Source organism: Bufo gargarizans, chromosome 5 (assembly GCF_014858855.1).
Source record: "Bufo gargarizans isolate SCDJY-AF-19 chromosome 5, ASM1485885v1, whole genome shotgun sequence".
Classification (NCBI taxonomy): Eukaryota; Metazoa; Chordata; class Amphibia; order Anura; family Bufonidae; genus Bufo; species Bufo gargarizans.
The window spans coordinates 335,757,868-335,776,608 of record NC_058084.1 but is presented as its reverse complement, the minus strand read 5'-3'; the positions used below and the strand labels follow the sequence as shown (position 1 = coordinate 335,776,608).

Genomic DNA, 18,741 nt, shown 5'->3' with positions numbered 1-18,741 from the left:
TAGAATATTCAAAAAACATAGATGTTTCTTCTAGAAAGAGTGCCACACCTGTTCATTGGTTGTCTCTGGTATTACAGCTCAGCCAGACACAACCTTTGGGTGGTTTTGGTGCTGTTTCTGCAAGAGACCAGACATTTTTTTCAATCCTGTGCAACCCCCTAGAGCAGTGGTCCTCACTCCAGTCCTCAGGGCCCACCTACCGGTCAGGTTTTCAGGATTTCCTTAGTATTGAGCAGGTGATGTAATTAGTGTCCATGCATCAGGACTTACCCCAGGTATTCATTATGTAGGATATTCTCAAATCATGACTGGTAGGTGGGCCCTGAGGACTGGAGTTGGGGAATACTGCCCTAAGGGCTTGTCTGGTTTCAGGAAGAAACCAAACAGAGAAGATCCGCTTGCAATAAAGAAGAGATTTTTACTTACCTGGCAGATCTTACTCCACCGCTTCAGTTCTCCTGCCTGAGATCTGTTTGCTGGGCTGCAGAGGTGACATCATGTCAGCAGTCCACAGAAGAGGCCAGGGATTGGCTGCAGTTGTCGTTTGTTGTCGATGTGATGTTACCGCTACAGCCAGGTAACAGATCCTGGCCCGGGAGAACTGGAGTGGTGGAGTGGGATCTGCTCGGTAAGTAATGATCATTCCTTTATTACAGGCGGGTCCTCTGTGTCATCCAGTTTCCTCCTGAAACCAGACAAGCCTGTTAAAGAGGACCTGGTTTTAATAGCTTCATGCATTCCCCATGTAATATAAATTCTGGAGCATCTATTCTTATGGCTCTATGTTGTGCCGTTCCTTTATTATTGCAACTACGGTAGAAGTTATGAATGAATTGCTAGCAGTCTGCAGTAAGGGTACAGAGGGGTGGTAACCAGTTGGGGGTATAGACTCAATCTATCCAATCAGTGCTGCCATTTTTAGTGTTGATCGCGAATATTCAAATTTTTATTGCTAATTTTCAGATTGCCGATTTTCGCAATCAAGAAAATGACTGGAGTTCGCGAATTTGCGAATATATGATGAATATTCGCACAAATATTTGCGAAATATCACTAATTCGAATATAGCCTCTGCTGCTCATCACTGGCCATTTTCAGATTGGCCCATCTCATTGACCATTTTCTACTCCTGTTTTAGGTGTAGGAAATGGTCTAAATGTAAGACAGCTAGGAAGCTGTCTTACATTTAGAAGTGGCAGAGGATCTACCGGAGTTATGTAGAGGTCTGCGCCTCTTCATAACTCCAGGTGATCCATCACCAGGTATGGGGATATTAAGATCGGCATCTAAAACGCCAGTCTTAATAAATGTGTCCCATAGAAATCACTAGTCAGACCACACATGGAGCACTGTGTACAGTTCTGGGCTCCTGTGAACAAGGCAGATATAACAGAGCTGGAGAGGGTCCAGAAGAGGGCAACTAAAGTAATAACTGGAATGGGGGGGACTACAGTGCCCTGAAAGATTATCAAAATTATGGTTATTCACTTTAGAAAAAAGACGACTGAGGAGAGATCTAATTACTATGTATAAATATATCAGGGGTCAGTACAGAGATCTCTCCCATAATCTATTTATCCCCAGGACTGTGACTGTGACGAGGTGACATCCTCTGCGTCTGGAGGAAAGAAGGTTTGTACACAAACATAGAAGAGGATTCTTTACGGTAAGAGCAGTGAGACTATAGAACTCTCTGCCTGAGGAGGTGGTGATGGTGAGTACAATAAAGGAATCCAAGATGGGCCTGGATGTATTTCTGGAGTGTAATAATATTACAGGCTATAGCTACTAGAGAGGGGTAGTTGATCCAGGGAGTTATTCTGATTGCCTGATTAGAGGCGGGAAGGAATTTTTTTCTCCTTAAGTGGGGAAAATTGGCTTCTACCTCACATGTTTTTTTTTGCCTTCCTCTGGATCAACTTGCAGGATAACAGGCCGAACTGGATGGACATGTTACTACGTTCATCAAATGAAAAGTGGAATCTGATTGGTTGCTGTGGACAACAAAGCTAGTTTTCCTTTACATCACTCTCCCCCATAGTGTGTGTGGTCTACGGAAACTTTTAGATGGTCCTGAAGTGTTTGTTTCTTGAGACTAAAGTATAATTGTTTTCTGTCATTACCGGGCGGGTGATGTACAATGTTTCTATATTGACGTCGCCTAGATACAACTAACATGGCTGCTATGATTTCTGTCTCAAACTGCTTTCGCTGGGATAGTGACACTGTTGGCTAGATGTCAAGCTTCAATGACATACAAAGAGTAAATCTTAATCGCGGTTAACTTGCATCAGCCGGAATAACCATTTTACAAAAGTAAGTCTTGTTTATTGTAAAAAAAAAAAAAAAATCATCCTAAAAATCAAATAAAGTCGTATACCTTTGTCCTAATATTATCTGTGTACGAGACTGGTGGGTGCCAAGTAGTATGGCTGCTATTGCAGCTACAGTATCAGGCCTTGTGTACGTTGTAATGATGATATATAGAATTTCGAACAACTTCACATAAGAGGGAAATTCATTTACTTACAAAATTACAGGTAATTTATTTTTTTTCATTTTTAGTTTTTTTTTCCAGCCTTATAAACTATGTTACTATGTTAGATGGATGTGGTTTTAAAGGGCATGTTTTATCAGGATCAACCCTTTTAAACCACCCATATGCCTAATATGGCTGACCCTGCTGATTAAATGCATACTGCTCCTCCCCAATCCGTTGCTGCATTTAGTGTGTTTTTTAATATACAATTTAGGGCTTAAGTGCACAGATGGTAGGTCCTAGCCACTCAGTGCACCTTAGCTCCTGCGCTCTCCACTTGGATGCTTGGCCCTCACAATCAAGTGGAAGAGGGATTGTCCAGGGGAGGTAAAGTGCACTAAGTGGTTTAGGACCTGTCTTGGGTGCAATTAAGCCCTACTTTTTAGAGATATGGTCTGTGGATATTTTGTAACATACAGTATTACCAGCTCTATAAATAATTTCATACATCTGCTATATGACTTATGGTGCGGTAGTGATCTGCTCGGGTCACGGCCAGCTGCGGTCAAGAACCGTATGATATTTAACTACTGAAGACCGCACTGTGTAGGCAGTCTGAATTCTTAATGGCCGTGCGACACCATTAGAGCAGCCATTAAGAATTCAGACAGCGTATACAGTACGGTCTTCAGTAGTTAAATATCAGGCAGCTGCGGCCTAATTGGCTGTGTGGTTCTTGACTGCAGCTGGACGTGACCCAACCAGATCATGACCGAGCTTTGTGGTCGCACCCTTAGGGTTCAGCTACATGATAACATGTGTCACGCAACTCAAGAGTATGTTTGCAACTGTGAAAGCACAGGCAGGTCGCCGGAGAGTGTCATGTGAAAACGAAAAAGTCGTGCTTGACCTGTGACCTGCAACACTAAACCCATCACTTCGCAGCATGTCACGTGTCGCATTGCAACACTATTGAGAAACTTTACATGAAAGGTCACCCTACTTTCTTGTTGTGTGACACATAGCCGTGTTTTAGTAACTGCTTATGTAGATTGAGGCTGTAGAATTATTTATTGAGTGAACAAAATTCAGGCTTACAAACACAGGAACCCAAAATGTTTACAGGGGTTGTCTGAAATGTTTAAAGTGTACCTAACTTTTGTATATATTTAAAGGGGTTGTCTCACTTCAGTAAATGGCATTTATCATGTAGAGAAAGTTAATACAAGGCACTTACTAATGTATTGTGATTGTCCATATTGCTTCCTTTGCTGGAGTGATTCATTTTTCCATCACATTATACACTGCTCGTGTCCAGGGGTTATGGCCATCCTGCAATCCATAAGCAGTGGCCATGCTTACACACTATAGAAAAAAGCTCCTGTGTGCTGGCCAGGACCGCAGCCACCAGAGGGGCCGCACTTTTTCCTATAGTGTGTAAGCACGGCCACTGCTGCTGGTTTGCAGTGCGGTGGCTGCAGTGAGTGATGTACAGGCAGAAGCACACTTCACTACTTCTGTATGTACCCGCTCTGCTAAAATGTGGTCCTAGAAGGTCTCCTGCACTGATGTGGTATGCAAGGCTTTTTAGCAGAGTGGAGCGGGCACAGGCAGGAGCAGCGATGTATGCTCCTGTCTGTACATCATTCACTGTGGCCCAACATCGGAATCAGTACACCAGTACACCACTGTCTTGTGTATGGATTCTAAAGAGCTATAGGTACCTAAACTTCAGGTGTATATTTCGTAAGCAAAAAATAAAGTATATTACAAAAATACATTTTATGAAATTTAGAATAGTTTTTAATAAGCTATTGTGACACAGTGAGAGGTTTTGTCTGGGAAAACAGGTATTTTCCTCCCAGCATGTGCTACTGGGCTGGTTTCCAGCCAGGTGAGGTCAAATACCAGATCGGATTTGAAGTGCTGGTCCGGGTTTTGGCAGCACCTGGCTGTCCTTAAATAGGCAGCTGGGCTCAGAAGCCAGGTCTCTGTGTTGGGATCTAAGAGGCTTGTGTCTGGATGAAGGCTTGCTACCTGTTTGGTGTGAAAACAGGTTGGTGCTGCTATGGTCAAGGACTCTTTGAGGCAGAATTGCTGCATGGTGGGAACTACCATCAACACCGCAAGGTGACTTTTTGTTTCATTATGACTGCTTGTTTTGTCACTTGCCTAACTGCAGCAACGCAAGGCTAATAAGCAGCAGCAGGAGACTAACCAGTTGCTGCTACAACACGTGATGGCTTTGCAGACAGCAGGAGCAACCCAGAGCGCCCATGATGCCCAGAAAGCAGTCCATGCCGCAATTCCTAAGATGACCCCCTCGAAACCTGCCTGGCTATGTAAGAGAAAGTGGCCATCAGGGAAAAGCTACCCCATAACCAGTGGGCTGAGGTCGTCGCTCCATTCCTGGCATCCGATTCCCAGCGGGTATATTTCGACTTGCCGGACGATCAAGCGGCCGACTACCAGAAAGTCAAGGGTGAGATTCTGGCAAGACTGGGGGTGAATGTGTTTGTCCGGGCCCAGCGGGTGCATCAGTGGGGGTTCAACCCAGCTAAGCCTGCAAGACCCCAGTATTATAACTTACTTCACCTCTTGCAAAAATGGCTACAGCCTGATGTGCTGAGTCTCACTGCTATGCTGGATCGTCTGTTAGCCGATATGTTCTGGAGGGCTTTTCCATACCCTCTCCAGCACTGGATTGGTTAGGTGTCTCCTGGCAATGCCCTTGAGATGGTGGACCTGGTGGAACGCTATGAAGTTGCCAGGAATCTAAACGAGGGTTCTGTAGGGAGGGGGTCAGCAAACCCTGGAAATCTCCACCCCAGGCCCGGAGATTTGAGCCGATAAAACCTGCTCGGGATGTACCCACGTCAGACCTGGTTCCGATAGTCTGCTGGCGGTGTCAGGATCCGGGCCATGTAAGGGCTGACTGTCCCCTATCGGGTTAAGTCCATGGACACTAACTATGGCTACCGTCAGTCGCTATATGCCAGGAGGCTGTGTCAACAGGTACCCCAGAGTCTCTATATCATTTGTGCCAGATGAAAGTGGGATACTCAGGGAGTCTGGTGACCCTAGTAAGGGCTACCCTGGTGCAGTCCCCCTGAGTATACTTGCCGGGAAGTCTGGGTGATGTGCATCCACGGAGACTTAACAGACTACCCCACCGCGCCGGTGTCTCTAACTACGGTGGCTGGTAGATAGACCCACGAGATGGCTGTTGCCACTAAATCTACATTTTAAACTCATTATAGGGAGAGACTTCCTGGGCTTCGCGGCACTGTGGCCTGCTATGAGAGTGACTGATACCCATGAGACAGGGGTAACCCTAGCAGAGTGGCCCGGCTCAGGAGGTAGAACAGAACCTTGGGAACCTGAGACCGAATGGCCAGCGGTAGGGGTGACCGCCACTTCGGTGGAAGAGACGGAGACAACTCCATTAAGTGTCATGGTGGGAGACGTGGAGGACTTGCTGCCAGGTCCTGAATTGGCAGACCTCAATGTCTCCAGTGATAAGTTTGGTACCGCCCAACGTGGGTACCCAACCCTATCCCGCGCCTGGGAAAATATGTTAATATTAGATGGTGAACCACAACAACCTGGGGCAAAGTCAGTGTTTCCCCATTTTGTGGTTCATCAGGATATGTTGTATCGGGTAAACCAACTACGGGGTGAGCCTATTGAACAGTTAGTGGTCCCCAAGGCTTATTGCAAGCTTGTGTTAGATCTAGCCCACAATACACGTTCTCGGTGGTCACCTGGGGCTGCAGAAAACTCAGGATCGTATTCTACAGCGGTTTTACTGGCCCAGCATATTCAAAGAAGTGGAAGAGTTTTGTAAGTCTTGTCCAACCTGCCAGATAACTAGCCCCCAGCCACATTTCCATAGTCCCCTAGTACCTCTCCCGATTATCGAAGTACTGTTTGACCGAATAGCTATGGACCTCATAGGCTTGGTACCGAAGTCCACCAGAGGACATCAACACATCATAGTCATTCTAGACTACGCCACTAGGTACCTGGAGGCAGTGCCACTGTGACATACCTCGACCAAACTCATAGCTAAGGAGTTAATGGAGATGTTTTCCTGAGTAGGACTACCTAAAGAGGTTCTGAACGACCAAGGGACCCCTTTTATGTCCAAGGTGATGAGGGAACTCTGTAAATTGCTGCACATAAAACAGCTACAGATGTCCATTTACCATCCGCAAATGGACAGTCTGGTAGAAAGGTTTAACCAAACATTAAAAAATATGTTGAAAAGGGTGGTGGCTAAAGATGGGAAGGACTGGGACCTCCTTCTACCCTATCTTATGTTGGCAGTGCGAGAGGTACCCCAGGCCTCTACTGGGTTCTCGTTCTTTGAACTTCTATATGGCAGACACCCTCGCGGTCTCTTGGACATGGCCAAAGAGGCGTGGGAACAATAACCTCACTCCACATAAAAGTGTAATTGAGTATGTTACCCAGATGCAAGATCGGATAGAGACAGTGTTGCCTCTTGTTAGAGAGCATATGGAGGCAGCTCAGTCGAGCCCAGAGTCGGGTATATAATCGGCAGGCTCGGGTTCGGATCTTTAACCCGGGTGATCGAGTTTTGTTTCTGGTGCCGTCCATGGACAGTAAGTTCCTGGCTAGGTGGCAGGGTCCCGTACGAGGTACCTCGAGAAAATTGTAGGGTGTTCATGGGTATTATCAGTCGAGGTAAGGATATGCAAACCTCCACCTTTCGGATCTTTGCATAGGCTGAGCAGCCAGGGATAGTCTCAGGTCTTGTGCAGGGGTCTCCCTTTTGGTTCCTTAGCTTTGGATCTACTCAGTCATATATGCATGTTGCTTTGTCTTGTTTCCTGTACACCGTCCGTGACACTCTCCTCTAAACACTCAGGAGGCCAGGGAGTTCGTTAGTTGGAACACGGATGTGTCCTCTGACCTCCCTGGATGCACTTCCATAATCCAGCATGGCATTGTCACTGAGCCTCAGGCAAAAGTCTGATTAAAACCATACCGGGTACCCGAGGCTCGGTAACAAGCCATATCGGAGGAGGTGCAGCTAATGTTGCAGCTAGACGTCATTGAGGAGTCAAAAAGTGAGTGGGTCAGTCCTATAGTATTGATACCTAAGCCAGACGGGACGTTGCAGTTTTGTAACGACTTTCGAAACCAGTACCGACTGGGAAAGTCACCTACCCAAAGTGCAGGCTGTAGTGGACTCCCTTCGGAAAGCTGGCCTAACCGCTAACCCAAAATTTTTTGCAATAGGGTTAGAAGAGACTAAGTACCTGGGTTATGTCATTGGGTGCGGAGTCATTAAACCCCAAGTAAACAAAATAGAGTCGATACGGAATTGGCACCGACCTGTCTCCACTAGGCAAATAAAGTCATTCCTGGGAATGGTGGGCTATTACATGAGGTTTGTTCCCCACTTTTCTACTCTAGCCGTGCCCTTGACAGGACTCTTGAAGGGACACAAGTCAAGGATGGTTCGCTGGGATGATCGGGTTTTGGTGACGCCCGACTTCAAAAGGGAGTTTATAGTACAGACCGATGCCTCCGAAATAGGCCTCAGTGCTGTACTGTCTCAGGAAGTCAACGGGGAGGAGCATCCCTTTGTCTTCCTCAGCCGTAAGCTCACCCCAGCCGAGACCCGGTATAGAATAGTGGAGAGAGAGTAACTGGCTATCAAGTGGGAACTAGAATCTCTCCGCTATTATTTATTAGGGAGAAAGTTCCGCCTGGTGACTAACCACTCCCCTCTCAAGTGGATGAGCCAGACCAAGGACAGAAATGCACGTGTCAACTGATGGTTTCTCTCCCTAGAAAACTTAAACTTTTTGGTGGAACACAGGGCAGGCCGGCTACAGGGAAACGAGGATACCCTGTCCCGGGCACACTGTCTGGCATGTGTTCACTCCCTCAGGGTTGAACAAGGGGGGGGGGGGGGGGTGGTGTATGTGACACAGTGAGAGGTTTTGTCTGCGAAAACAGGTATTTTCCTCCCAGCCTGTGCTGCTGGGCTGGTTTCCAGCCAGGCTTGCTACCTGTTTGTTTGGCGTGAAAACAGGTTAGTGCTGCTATGGTCAAGGATAGGGATGAGCGAACTCGAACTGTATAGTTCGGGTTCGTACCGAATTTTGGGGTGTCCGTGACACGGACCCGAACCCGGACATTTTCGTAAAAGTCCGGGTTCGGGTTCGGTGTTCGTCGCTTTCTTGGCGCTTTTGTGACGCTTTCTTGGCGCTTTTTGAAAGGCTGCAAAGCAGCCAATCAACAAGCGTCATACTACTTGCCCCAAGAGGCCGTCACAGCCATGCCTACTATTGGCATGGCTGTGATTGGCCAGAGCACCATGTGACCCAGCCTCTATTTAAGCTGGAGTCACATAGCGCCGCCCGTCACTCTGCTCTGATTAGCGTAGGGAGAGGTTGCGGATGCGACAGTAGGGCGAGATTAGGCAGATTAACTCCTCCAAAGGACTTCACTTGATTAATCGATCGATCTGCAGCTGTGCATCATTGAGCTGCTGAAATTCAAATGCTCACTCACTGTTTTTAGGCTGCACAGACCGTTTGTCAGTCACTTTTTTCTGGGGTGATCGGCGGCCATTTTGTGTCTTGTGCGGTGCTGCGACCAAGTGCATCCAAGCTGCGACCAAGTGCATTTAACCCTCAATGGTGTGGTTGTTTTTTGGCTAAAGCCTACATCAGGGTGAAGCTGTCACATCAAGTGCATTTAACCAGCAATAGTCTGTTCATTTTTTGGCCATATACTAAATCAGGGGCAAGCTGCGCCTGTCACCAAGTGCATTTAACCCTCAATGGTGTGGTTGTTTTTTGGCTAAAGCCTACATCAGGGTGAAGCTGTCACACCAAGTGCATTTAACCAGCAATAGTCTGTTCATTTTTTGGCCATATACTAAATCAGGGGCAAGCTGCGCCTGTCACCAAGTGCATTTAACCCTCAATGGTGTGGTTGTTTTTTGGCTAAAGCCTACATCAGGGTGAAGCTGTCACACCAAGTGCATTTAACCAGCAATAGTCTGTTCATTTTTTGGCCATATACTAAATCAGGGGCAAGCTGCGCCTGTCACCAAGTGCATTTAACCCTCAATGGTGTGGTTGTTTTTTGGCTAAAGCCTACATCAGGGTGAAGCTGTGACACCAAGTGCATTTAACCAGCAATAGTCTGTTCATTTTTTGGCCATATACTACATCAGGGGCAAGCTGCGCCCGTCACCAAGTGCATTTAACCCTCAGTAGTGTGGTTGGTCAAGCTGTGACACCAAGTGCATTTAACCAGCAATAGTCTGTTCATTTTTTGGCCATATACTACATCAGGGGCAAGCTGCGCCCGTCACCAAGTGCATTTAACCAGCAATAGTGTGGTTATTTTTTGGCCATATCCCAGTCTAATTCTGTCACTAAATCCATACCGGTCACCCAGCGCCTAAATACTAGGCCTCAAATTTATATCCCGCTAAATCTCTCGTTACCGCTGTCCTGTTGTGGCTGGGAAAGTTATTTAGTGTCCGTCAAAGCACATTTTTTGTTCTGGGTTGAAGTACAATTCCCAATTTAGCAATTTCATAATTTAGTGGTTCCTGCTATATCAGAGCTATTTGAAATCTATCCCTAAAAGGGTATATAATATTCAAGGTGCACATAGGGTCATTCAGAATAACTTCACACACACCCGCTACTGTGCATTTCCAAGTCTAATTCTGTCACTAAATCCATACCGGTCACCCAGCACCTAAATACTAGGCCTCAAATTTATATCCTGCTAAATCTCTCGTTACCGCTGTCCTGTTGTGGCTGGGAAAGTTATTTAGTGTCCGTCAAAGCACATTTTTTGTTCTGGGTTGAAATACAATTCCCAATTTAGCAATTTCATAATTTAGTGGTTTCTGCTATATCAGAGCTATTTGAAATCTATCCCTAAAAGGGTATATAATATTCAAGGTGCACATTGGGTCATTCAGAATAACTTCACACACACCCGCTACTGTGTATTTCCAAGTCTAATTCTGTCACTAAACCCATACCTGTCACCGAGCGCCTAAATACTAGGCCTCAAATTTATATCCTGCTAAATCTCTCGTTACCGCTGCCCTGTTGTGGCTGGGAAAGTTATTTAGTGTCCGTCAAAGCACATTTTTTGTTCTGGGTTGAAATACAATTCCCAATTTAGCAATTTCATAATTTAGTGGTTTCTGCTATATCAGAGCTATTTGAAATCTATCCCTAAAAGGGTATATAATATTCAAGGTGCACATAGGGTCATTCAGAATAACTTCACACACACCCGCTACTGTGCATTTCCAAGTCTAATTCTGTCACTAAACCCATACCTGTCACCCAGCGCCTAAATACTAGGCCTCAAATTTATATCCCGCTAAATCTCTCGTTACCGCTGTCCTGTTGTGGCTGGGAAAGTTATTTAGTGTCCGTCAAAGCACATTTTTTGTTCTGGGTTGAAATACAATTCCCAATTTAGCAATTTCATAATTTAGTGGTTTCTGCTGTATCAGAGCTATTTGAAATCTATCCCTAAAAGGGTATATAATATTCAAGGTGCACATAGGGTCATTCAGAATAACTTCACACACACGCTACTGTGCATTTCCAAGTCTAATTCTGTTAGTAAATCCATACCGGTCACCCAGCGCCTAAATACTAGGCCTCAAATTTATATCCCGCTGAATTTGAATACAATACATTGGGCCAAATAATATTTTTGTTGTTGTGGTGAACCATAACAATGAGAAAAACATCTAGTAAGGGACGCGGACGTGGACATGGTCGTGGTGGTGTTAGTGGACTCTCTGGTGCTGGGAGAGGACGTGGCCGTTCTGCCACATCCACACGTCCTAGTGTACCAACTACCTCAGGTCCCAGTAGCCGCCAGAATTTACAGCGATATATGGTGGGGCCCAATGCCGTTCTAAGGATGGTAAGGCCTGAGCAGGTACAGGCATTAGTCAATTGGGTGGCCGACAGTGGATCCAGCACGTTCACATTATCTCCCACCCAGTCTTCTGCAGAAAGCGCACAGATGGCGCCTGAAAACCAACCCCATCAGTCTGTCACATCACCCCCATACATACCAGGGAAACTGTCTCAGCCTCAAGTTATGCAGCAGTCTCTTATGCTGTTTGAAGACTCCGCTGGCAGGGTTTCCCAAGGGCATCCACCTAGCCCTTCCCCAGCGGTGAAAGATATAGAATGCACTGACGCACAACCACTTATGTTTCCTGATGATGAGGACATGGGAATACCACCTCAGCATGTCTCTGATGATGACGAAACACAGGTGCCAACTGCTGCGTCTTTCTGCAGTGTGCAGACTGAACAGGAGGTCAGGGATCAAGACTGGGTGGAAGACGATGCAGGGGATGATGAGGTCCTAGACCCCACATGGAATGAAGGTCGTGCCACTGACTTTCACAGTTCGGAGGAAGAGGCAGTGGTGAGACCGAGCCAACAGCGTAGCAAAAGAGGGAGCAGTGGGCAAAAGCAGAACACCCGCCGCCAAGAGACTCCGCCTGCTACTGCCCGCCGCCATCTGGGACCGAGCACCCCAAAGGCAGCTTCAAGGAGTTCCCTGGCATGGCACTTCTTCAAACAATGTGCTGACGACAAGACCCGAGTGGTTTGCACGCTGTGCCATCAGAGCCTTAAGCGAGGCATTAACGTTCTGAACCTGAGCACAACCTGCATGACCAGGCACCTGCATGCAAAGCATGAACTGCAGTGGAGTAAACACCTTAAAACCAAGGAAGTCACTCAGGCTCCCCCTGCTACCTCTTCTGCTGCTGCCGCCTCGGCCTCTTCTGCTGCTGCCGCCTCGGCCTCTTCCTCCGCCTCTGGAGGAACGTTGGCACCTGCCGCCCAGCAAACAGGGGATGTACCACCAACACCACCACCACCACCTCCGTCACCAAGCGTCTCAACCATGTCACACGGCAGCGTTCAGCTCTCCATCTCACAAACATTTGAGAGAAAGCGTAAATTCCCACCTAGCCACCCTCGATCCCTGGCCCTGAATGCCAGCATTTCTAAACTACTGGCCTATGAAATGCTGTCATTTAGGCTGGTGGACACAGACAGCTTCAAACAGCTCATGTCGCTTGCTGTCCCACAGTATGTTGTTCCCAGCCGCCACTACTTCTCCAAGAGAGCCGTGCCTTCCCTGCACAACCAAGTATCCGATAAAATCAAGTGTGCACTGCGCAACGCCATCTGTGGCAAGGTCCACCTAACCACAGATACGTGGACCAGTAAGCACGGCCAGGGACGCTATATCTCCCTAACTGCACACTGGGTAAATGTAGTGGCAGCTGGGCCCCAGGCGGAGAGCTGTTTGGCGCACGTCCTTCCGCCGCCAAGGATCGCAGGGCAACATTCTTTGCCTCCTGTTGCCACCTCCTCCTTCTCGGCTTCCTCCTCCTCTTCTTCCACCTGCTCATCCAGTCAGCCACACACCTTCACCACCAACTTCAGCACAGCCCGGGGTAAACGTCAGCAGGCCATTCTGAAACTCATATATTTGGGGGACAGGCCCCACACCGCACAGGAGTTGTGGCGGGGTATAGAACAACAGACCGACGAGTGGTTGCTGCCGGTGAGCCTCAAGCCCGGCCTGGTGGTGTGCGATAATGGGCGAAATCTCGTTGCAGCTCTGGGACTAGCCAATTTGACGCACATCCCTTGCTTGGCGCATGTGCTGAATTTGGTGGTGCAGAAGTTCATTCACAACTACCCCGACATGTCAGAGCTGCTGCATAAAGTGCGGGCCGTCTGTTCGCGCTTCCGGCGTTCACATCCTGCTGCTGCTCGCCTGTCTGCGCTACAGCGTAACTTCGGCCTTCCCGCTCACCGCCTCATATGCGACGTGCCCACCAGGTGGAACTCCACCTTGCACATGCTGGACAGACTGTGCGAGCAGCAGCAGGCCATAGTGGAGTTTCAGCTGCAGCACGCACGGGTCAGTCGCACTACAGAACAGCACCACTTCACCACCAATGACTGGGCCTCCATGCGAGACCTGTGTGCCCTGTTGCGCTGTTTCGAGTACTCCACCAACATGGCCAGTGGCGATGACGCCGTTATCAGCGTTACAATACCACTTCTATGTCTCCTTGAGAAAACACTTAGGGCGATGATGCAAGAGGAGGTGGCCCAGGAGGAGGAGGAGGAGGAGGAAGAGGGGTCATTTTTAGCACTTTCAGGCCAGTCTCTTCGAAGTGACTCAGAGGGAGGTTTTTGGCAACAGCAGAGGCCAGGTACAAATGTGGCCAGACAGGGCCCACTACTGGAGGACGAGGAGGACGAGGATGAGGAGGAGGTGAAGGAGGATGAGGATGAAGCATGGTCACAGCGGGGTGGCACCCAACGCAGCTCGGGTCCATCACTGGTGCGTGGCTGGGGGGAAAGGCAGGACGATGACGATACGCCTCCCACAGAGGACAGCTTGTCCTTACCCCTGGGCAGCCTGGCACACATGAGCGACTACATGCTGCAGTGCCTGCGCAACGACAGCAGAGTTGCCCACATTTTAACCTGTGCGGACTACTGGGTTGCCACCCTGCTGGATCCACGCTACAAAGACAATGTGCCCACCTTACTTCCTGCACTGGAGCGTGATAGGAAGATGCGCGAGTACAAGCGCACGTTGGTAGACGCGCTACTGAGAGCATTCCCAAATGTCACAGGGGACCAAGTGGAAGCCCAAGGCCAAGGCAGAGGAGGAGCAAGAGGTCGCCAAGGCAGCTGTGTCAATGCCAGCTCCTTTGAGGGCAGGGTTAGCATGGCAGAGATGTGGAAAACTTTTGTCAACACGCCACAGCTAACTGCACCACCACCTGATACGCAACGTGTTAGCAGGAGGCAACATTTCACTAACATGGTGGAACAGTACGTGTGCACACCCCTCCACGTACTGACTGATGGTTCGGCCCCATTCAACTTCTGGGTCTCTAAATTGTCCACGTGGCCAGAGCTAGCCTTTTATGCCTTGGAGGTGCTGGCCTGCCCGGCAGCCAGCGTTTTGTCTGAACGTGTATTCAGCACGGCAGGGGGCGTCATTACAGACAAACGCAGCCGCCTGTCTACAGCCAATGTGGACAAGCTGACGTTCATAAAAATGAACCAGGCATGGATCCCACAGGATCTGTCCGTCCCTTGCCCAGATTAGACATTAACTACCTCCCCTTAACCATATATTATTGGACTCCAGGGCACTTCCTCATTCAATCCTATTTTTATTTTCATTTTACCATTATATTGCGAGGCTACCCAAAGTTGAATGAACCTCTCCTGTGTCTGGGTGCCGGGGCCTAAATATATGCCAATGGACTGTTCCAATGTTGGGTGACGTGAAGCCTGATTCTCTGCTATGACATGCTGAATGATTCTCTGCTGACATGAAGACAGATTCTCTGTTACGGGACCTCTCTCCTCTGCCTGTGTGTGTGCTGGGCCTAAATATATGCCAATGGACTGTTGCAGTGGTGGCTGACGTGAAGCCTCATTCTCTGCTATGACATGCAGACTGATTCTCTGCTGACATGAAGCCAGATTCTCTGTTACGAGACCTCCCTCCTCTGCCTGGGTGCTGGGCCTAAATATATGCCAATGGACTGTTGCAGTGGTGGCTGACGTGAAGCCTCATTCTCTGCTATGACATGCAGACTGATTCTCTGCTGACATGAAGCCAGATTCTCTGTTACGGGACCTCTCTCCTCTGCCTGTGTGTGTGCTGGGCCTAAATATATGCCAATGGACTGTTGCAGTGGTGGCTGACGTGAAGCCTCATTCTCTGCTATGACATGCAGACTGATTCTCTGCTGACATGAAGACAGATTCTCTGTTACGGGACCTCCCTCCTCTGCCTGGGTGCTGGGCCTAAATATATGCCAATGGACTGTTGCAGTGGTGGCTGACGTGAAGCCTCATTCTCTGCTATGACATGCAGACTGATTCTCTGCTGACATGAAGCCAGATTGTCTGTTACGGGACCTCTCTCCTCTGCCTGTGTGTGTGCTGGGCCTAAATATATGCCAATGGACTGTTGCAGTGGTGGCTGACGTGAAGCCTCATTCTCTGCTATGACATGCAGACTGATTCTCTGCTGACATGAAGCCAGATTGTCTGTTACGGGACCTCTCTCCTCTGCCTGTGTGTGTGCTGGGCCTAAATATATGCCAATGGACTGTTGCAGTGGTGGCTGACGTGAAGCCTCATTCTCTGCTATGACATGCAGACTAATTCTCTGCTGACATGAAGACAGATTGTCTGTTACGGGACCTCTCTCCTCTGCCTGTGTGTGTGCTGGGCCTAAATATATGCCAATGGACTGTTGCAGTGGTGGCTGACGTGAAGCCTCATTCTCTGCTATGACATGCAGACTGATTCTCTGCTGACATGAAGCCAGATTCTCTGTTACGAGACCTCCCTCCTCTGCCTGGGTGCTGGGCCTAAATATATGCCAATGGACTGTTGCAGTGGTGGCTGACGTGAAGCCTCATTCTCTGCTATGACATGCAGACTGATTCTCTGCTGACATGAAGCCAGATTCTCTGTTACGGGACCTCTCTCCTCTGCCTGTGTGTGTGCTGGGCCTAAATATATGCCAATGGACTGTTGCAGTGGTGGCTGACGTGAAGCCTCATTCTCTGCTATGACATGCAGACTGATTCTCTGCTGACATGAAGACAGATTCTCTGTTACGGGACCTCCCTCCTCTGCCTGGGTGCTGGGCCTAAATATATGCCAATGGACTGTTGCAGTGGTGGCTGACGTGAAGCCTCATTCTCTGCTATGACATGCAGACTGATTCTCTGCTGACATGAAGCCAGATTGTCTGTTACGGGACCTCTCTCCTCTGCCTGTGTGTGTGCTGGGCCTAAATATATGCCAATGGACTGTTGCAGTGGTGGCTGACGTGAAGCCTCATTCTCTGCTATGACATGCAGACTGATTCTCTGCTGACATGAAGCCAGATTCTCTGTTACGAGACCTCCCTCCTCTGCCTGGGTGCTGGGCCTAAATATATGCCAATGGACTGTTGCAGTGGTGGCTGACGTGAAGCCTCATTCTCTGCTATGACATGCAGACTGATTCTCTGCTGACATGAAGCCAGATTCTCTGTTACGGGACCTCTCTCCTCTGCCTGTGTGTGTGCTGGGCCTAAATATATGCCAATGGACTGTTGCAGTGGTGGCTGACGTGAAGCCTCATTCTCTGCTATGACATGCAGACTGATTCTCTGCTGACATGAAGACAGATTCTCTGTTACGGGACCTCCCTCCTCTGCCTGGGTGCTGGGCCTAAATATATGCCAATGGACTGTTGCAGTGGTGGCTGACGTGAAGCCTCATTCTCTGCTATGACATGCAGACTGATTCTCTGCTGACATGAAGCCAGATTGTCTGTTACGGGACCTCTCTCCTCTGCCTGTGTGTGTGCTGGGCCTAAATATATGCCAATGGACTGTTGCAGTGGTGGCTGACGTGAAGCCTCATTCTCTGCTATGACATGCAGACTGATTCTCTGCTGACATGAAGCCAGATTGTCTGTTACGGGACCTCTCTCCTCTGCCTGTGTGTGTGCTGGGCCTAAATATATGCCAATGGACTGTTGCAGTGGTGGCTGACGTGAAGCCTCATTCTCTGCTATGACATGCAGACTAATTCTCTGCTGACATGAAGACAGATTGTCTGTTACGGGACCTCTCTCCTCTGCCTGTGTGTGTGCTGGGCCTAAATATATGCCAATGGACTGTTGCAGTGGTGGCTGACGTGAAGCCTCATTCTCTGCTATGACATGCAGACTGATTCTCTGCTGACATGAAGCCAGATTGTCTGTTACGGGACCTCTCTCCTCTGCCTGTGTGTGTGCTGGGCCTAAATATATGCCAATGGACTGTTGCAGTGGTGGCTGACGTGAAGCCTCATTCTCTGCTATGACATGCAGACTGATTCTCTGCTGACATGAAGACAGATTCTCTGTTACGGGACCTCTCTCCTCTGCCTGTGTGTGTGCTGGGCCTAAATATATGCCAATGGACTGTTGCAGTGGTGGCTGACGTGAAGCCTCATTCTCTGCTATGACATGCAGACTGATTCTTTGCTGACATGAAGACAGATTCTCTGTTACGGGACCTCCCTCCTCTGCCTGGGTGCTGGGCCTAAATATATGCCAATGGACTGTTGCAGTGGTGGCTGACGTGAAGCCTCATTCTCTGCTATGACATGCAGACTGATTCTCTGCTGACATGAAGACAGATTGTCTGTTACGGGACCTCTCTCCTCTGCCTGTGTGTGTGCTGGGCCTAAATATATGCCAATGGACTGTTGCAGTGGTGGCTGACGTGAAGCCTCATTCTCTGCTATGACATGCAGACTGATTCTCTGCTGACATGAAGACAGATTCTCTGTTACGGGACCTCCCTCCTCTGCCTGGGTGCTGGGCCTAAATATATGCCAATGGACTGTTGCAGTGGTGGCTGACGTGAAGCCTCATTCTCTGCTATGACATGCAGACTGATTCTCTGCTGACATGAAGCCAGATTGTCTGTTACGGGACCTCTCTCCTCTGCCTGTGTGTGTGCTGGGCCTAAATATATGCCAATGGACTGTTGCAGTGGTGGCTGACGTGAAGCCTCATTCTCTGCTATGACATGCAGACTGATTCTCTGCTGACATGAAGCCAGATTCTCTGTTACGGGACCTCCCTCCTCTGCCTGGGTGCTGGGCCTAAATATATGCCAATGGACTGTTGCAGTGGTGGCTGACGTGAAGCCAGATTCTCTGCTATGGGACCTCTCTCCAATTGATTTTGGTTAATTTTTATTTATTTAATTTTTATTTTAATTAATTTCCCTATCCACATTTGTTTGCAGGGGATTTACCTACATGTTGCTGCCTTTTGCAGCCCTCTAGCTCTTTCCTGGGCTGTTTTACAGCCTTTTTAGTGCCGAAAAGTTCGGGTCCCCATTGACTTCAATGGGGTTCGGGTTCGGGACGAAGTTCGGATCGGGTTCGGATCCCGAACCCGAACATTTCCGGGATGTTCGGCCGAACTTCTCGAACCCGAACATCCAGGTGTTCGCTCAACTCTAGTCAAGGACTCTTTGAGGCAGAATTGCTGCATGGTGGGAATTACCACCAACACCGCAAGGCAGGGGCGGACTGGGCCGGGGGGCAGGGAGGCAATTGCCCCCCAGGCCTCCCTAAATAAACGGCCGCTGGGCCG

The 18,741-nt window shown here is 48.6% G+C and overlaps 1 protein-coding gene across 1 annotated transcript in view; it reads right to left on the bottom strand.

Moving 5' to 3' along the window:
* The window catches only part of CAP2 (cyclase associated actin cytoskeleton regulatory protein 2), a 114,701-nt gene that overhangs the window by 26,442 nt on the left and 69,518 nt on the right, over positions 1-18,741 (bottom strand). The gene's annotated exons all lie outside the window — the stretch shown is intronic.